The 5319-nt window shown below is 31.5% G+C and overlaps 1 long non-coding RNA gene across 4 annotated transcripts; it reads left to right on the top strand.

The window, feature by feature from the left end:
* The first annotated feature begins 1106 nt into the window (after positions 1-1106).
* On the top strand, positions 1107-5294 carry LOC106794892 (uncharacterized). 4 transcript variants are annotated; one of them, XR_005886796.1, is made up of 7 exons: positions 1107-1218; positions 1682-1862; positions 2520-2593; positions 3073-3142; positions 3347-3430; positions 3546-3599; positions 4380-5294. It is a non-coding gene; the product is annotated as an uncharacterized lncRNA (long non-coding RNA). The 4 variants fall into 4 exon arrangements; XR_001382948.3 differs by having other exon boundaries at positions 1113-1253; XR_005886797.1 differs by lacking the exon at positions 1107-1218 and adding an exon at positions 1256-1393.
* Positions 5295-5319: the final 25 nt, after the last annotated feature.

The raw sequence follows: 5319 nt of genomic DNA on the forward strand, positions 1-5319 counted from the left end.
TTATTTTTTCTTGAAGCTGTCTCATGTCATGAAGCTGTCTGTTTGGACAACAAACAGCACACTTAGCTTTCACTTTGCCTTGAAGCTGTCTCATGTCATGCCTCATCAACCATGGACTTGTATTTTTCATTAGTAGCTTTTAAGACTAACTTTAATTCTTGTGCAATGCAGCCAAGCTTTTTATAAACTCTGCACAATGCAGCCAAGCTTGTGGAAACTAAATAAACATATTTAACAAAGAGGACTTAATTTACCCTATTTGAAGCATGAATAAATTGAAGTCAGGCGGATTGGGCAGGACACTCATGCATTTACTGTCAAAGATAATATTTATGTTAGGCATTAACCAAGGTGATTCTCTTTCACTTTTTTCTATTGAAAGATTTTCAGATTGCATGTTGGCTAAGGGGAATACAGGTAATTGGATTCCGATATCTATGGGCAGAAATGGACCAAAGATCTCTTTTTTATTTTTTTGCTGATGCTAAAATATTGGTGCCAGAGGCTTTGACCATCATGTGAATGTGATTAAGGATACGCTTTCAACATCTGGACAAAAAGTTAATAATATTAAATCCAAACTTTATTTCTTTTTCTTGAAAATGTGGATCAGGTCAGACATAGGTTTCTAAGTAATCAATTGGGTTTTTTTGGTAACTTATAATATTGGTCTTTATCTAATTCAAAGCGATATTTTTTTTCCAACAAAAAATAGTAAACAAGCAGTATTCTTATGCTACTCTCATTGATAAACTGCATGCTGATTGCTTGTTTATGTGTTTACAAATATTTGATCGAAGATGAGGTAGAAGCCATAGAGACAAAGCATGAGTTTGGTATTTTATTTGCCTTGTGCGTTAAAAGAGAAATTCATGTCATAACAAGGTTAAACATGTAGAGGCTATAAAATTTGATCCGATGAGATGCCAAACATTTACTAACTTTTTAATCTATTTTGGCACTATATGAAAATGTGGGTCAAGGTTCTGTTAGTTGGAGAATTTATTTTGGTGTTACTGTCTGGAAGTTATTGAAAGATAGAAATTCCTTTGCAATCTAAATTAGAGATGTCAGAGATGGTTACCCATCATCACATTTTGAGTAATGTGAATATGATCACCTATAACTTTGTCCTCATCCAGAGAATCGTCTAGGAATGAAGCTCTCATTGCCTTGAAGCATCAAACGGGAGAATTACCTTAAAATTAATGTAGATAGGTGTGCTTACAAGCCTAGTCATGTTACTGCATGTGGTGGGTGGTCTTGTCCATGAGTCTTAAGATGTTATTATAGCATGTTTTATTGGTAATTTGGGAAATTCCTCACCTTAAAAAGCAGAATTGTTGGCTCTCTTGCCAGCTTACGTCTAATAAGGGGCATGAAGCTTCATAGGGTGATTATTGAATTGGATTCCAAGATTAAAATTCAGCTTGTGATTCTTCTCACCATGCGTTATGTTACAAAATAGAATTATTGTCCATGAGTCTCATTATCGTGTATTGTTCACTGCAATAACTACTTCTTTGAAGAATCCATTAGTAAAGATTATTAGAGTTTGAGATAGGTTTGAGAGTTAGAGTTTAATTGCCAATCTCATTCTAACTAACTGTTTTCGTTGTCTTAGTATTTGAATAATTACTAGTGTCACAATCTCATTCTAACTAATTGTTTTGCATTTCAGGGAACACCTGCTTGTGTTGTACATATACCTCTTCCAGTTGTTTTCTCTCCCCTTTTCCTCCTGCATCTAACTTAGGGGAGAAACTTGTGCTTCTGCTACAAAGTGGAGCTGGTGGAGGAATATATTTTATATTTTCTTCAAGAGCTCATGATTGCTTCAGGTTCTTGCATCATGGTTCTAGGTAATGTATTTTCTTTTATTGCTATTATTGTTAGGGAAAACTTTAGATTTAAACTGAGTGGTTTGGTCTGATTTCATTTGTCATTCTGTTCCCCTGAGCTTTATTTTGTTATCACTTAATTCTGAGCTCTTTTCCAATTTATAACTAAAATTAGCAATCAACAAATGAGTGGCACAAGTGATATATAAACCTCCTTTCCCTCTGTTCTTTTTTTCTCGAATTAAATAAATCCTTCATTACTGCATTCTATTTTATAAGCTATTTTCAGTAAAATTTGGATCAAAGCAGCTCAGTTATTTGAGTCCATGAGGTTGCATAGTGATATCATGTAGAATATGTATTATGTGCATTTTTTAATTTGGGACCTTTCATGTAGAATATGCAGAAAAACTGGATGTTCTTATTGGTTTGTTACACAAATTCAATGTATGTATTTGTTGTGTACCCACTACCCAAGGTTGCCTTCAAACCCAAATGTGCAGGGAGAAATCTGATTTTTATCTATTATTATTTTTGCCACTACTATGACTTTAGTTGCAAATCCAATATCTAATTTGGATCAAAGTTTTCAAAAAGGGAAGTTGTGATCTTGTTGAATTACCATATGCATGTACTATGCTGCAACCACATATGAATTCTGACAATTCATGCAATCAGATTATTAGTTGGTGGTCAATTGATGAAGGGAGTCAGGAAGAACAAGCATGACTATACCACGAGGGAGCAACTGGGTAATCATCATTTCATTTTATTACTACGTTGGCGTGTACCATCAAATAATGTAACTTGCATGCTGTCTCATTCATATCTACGACAATGTCTCTAGTCAATTCATCTGGCTTGCTTGTGAGTGTTTAATTTTCAGTAAGTCTTATATTATTGGTCTGAGTTTGTTATTTTTTTATTTTTTTTAAAGTCTTGCCATATACATAGGGTGTATGGAATTACAAATAGACCAAATTGAGATGAGTAGAATCAATCAAGTACTCAAGTGAAATATTTAACACTGGAAGCAAATTGGGCTGACATTTTATCTTTTAAGTACCAGAATAGTAGGTTTCTGTTTTTTTTTTTTGTTTTCCCGTTTGATAGTGACACTAGATTTGTTTGACTATGATATATACTTTAGCTAGTTTCAATTTTATTGCTTTATGTTCACCTTGTAGTTGTTTCTAATGATATTGGTACATTTTGACTTCCCACTACACAGGTATAATAAATTTTGTGGTTATCCTCTTGAGATTGTTAACAAAATGCCAAAAAAGGAACTTGCTGAGGAGGTGATGTCAATTCTTATAATATAATATACAGATATAAATTTATTGTGTAGCATATTCAGGTATATCCGTCTATGCATATAGATGAATATGACCTTGTGTAGTATGTTTGAAATAATATGCATAGGTTTTATTTCCTTATGTTCTTTGTTCAATATTAGGAACAAAAATTCTCAGTAAGCCAATAACTTTGTTTTCCTTCATTAGCATGCTTAAAATTTTTGAATGTCATCTTTGGAGACTCCAAGCTGCTCTTGGTGAACAAACTGAAATTACAAACGGAAATCACGGGTTAGTTTCATTTAGTCTTTTTTTGTTTTCTCAAATTTAAGTTAAATATCTATAAATATGAATTTGTGTAATTTTTAAATATTTTTTTATCTAGTATTTTTTTTTGTTTTTTCAGCTTCTCTTTGTGAATGCTATAAGAGATAATACCATCGATCCTATTAAAGACGAGGTACTTGGTCCTCTGAATTCTTCTGAAAAATAATTATTTAATTTTGGAAATTTGTCTTAGGAATTATAATAACTTTATATAATAACTTGTAATTTGTCTTAGGAATTTTTTTTTAATCTCTTGTAATTAATAATAAAATTTATTTATAAAATTAATATTTAAATGATAGATTAAATATAAATAATACATAAACCTCTTATTTTGATTTAATCTATCATTTAAATATTTATTTAAAAAATAAATTTTAGTATTAATATTAATTACAATCATGCTATTAATTGTTTTTAATTATTTATATTTTTTCAGATGGAATATCAAGCAGAAAAAGTATTAATAATTAAAAATAATATTTAATTCAAGGACGGTGCTTATGTGAGCACCGTCTTAGAAAGCAAACTTTCAAAGACAGTGTTGACGTAAGCATCGTCATAAAAAACTTGTTTTCAAAGATGGTGCTTATGTAAGTACCGTCTTTAAAAGTAAGTTTTCTAAAACAGTGCTGATGTAGACATCGTCATTGAAAGTAAGCTTTTTAAGACGATGCTTAGATCAGCACTACCTTTGAAACGTCCTCGCTTTCTAAGACAGTATTTTTTGACCCGTCGTTGAAAGTTTTAAGTTTCGACGACATTGGATTCTACGACGGTCAACGACCGTCGTTGTATCCTATTTTCGATCGTCTTAGAAAAGCATTTATATAGTAGTGATTGAAGAATGAGGGTCGTGAACGTGAGAAGCATTTCAAGGTCACTAAGATTGAATTGAAATGTTTTGGTATAGGGTTTTGTTAAGTTGTAACATTGAAGAAGGAAGAAGAAACAAAGATGTGATAGACACAAAAGGATAACGTTCAATTTCCTGTAAATCATCAATTTTGCTGACGTGGCAGCGTAAGAGTAAGGAGCTTAACTTTTATATATTATAAATAGATATTTGAATTGAAGACTCTAACTGTTGTAACAAGCAAAAGTCTTTATATATGGCATAACATGTTCAACCAAAACATGGCACATTGGTATAATTAGTGAGAGTGATTCGAACTAGATATGGAAAGGAGACAAGATTATACCACAAAGCAAACTTTCTCATAAAAACAATTGATTTCTTGATTCAAATTCAATCAATATAATGGGTTGCAAAAAATATTGTATAATTATTATAATTACAAGATAATGTGAAAAAATTAAATGATAAAAGTTTTAAATAATTGATAAGCTAAATGGATAATATCATTGTACGATGAGATATATTTTACCAGCAATAAACACTTGTAATAAGTAATAAGCACCAAAGGATAGCCTCTAGTGAAAGTAGAAAAGCAAAAACATTGGTCCCAAAACCAACAAGTACCTTAGGAAATATCTAAAAAGGTCATGGGTTTTTTCTATTCACCTTGTCCCATATATATATATATAATAGACATATTATTTTTATTTAAAAAGATTTCTCTAGGACATATATTGACCATTTGCCAATGTGCATTGCATTGAAGAACATTAAGTTATTATAATGCATACATATTTAAATTGACTTGTTTAGTTTTACTTACCCATTCAAGTAGGCTCCTTGGTAGACATCTCTATGTAAATTTTGCATCCATTCCTTAATATAATCTTCTTATTCAAATTACGATTGCCCAGTGTATGGAATATGGCTCGAGAAATCCATACACAGAGGCATTCCCCGCTCACATACTTGTCTCATTCATATGCCTATTGTT

This window comes from Glycine max, chromosome 10, assembly GCF_000004515.6.
Source record: "Glycine max cultivar Williams 82 chromosome 10, Glycine_max_v4.0, whole genome shotgun sequence".
NCBI classification, from domain to species: domain Eukaryota; kingdom Viridiplantae; phylum Streptophyta; class Magnoliopsida; order Fabales; family Fabaceae; genus Glycine; species Glycine max.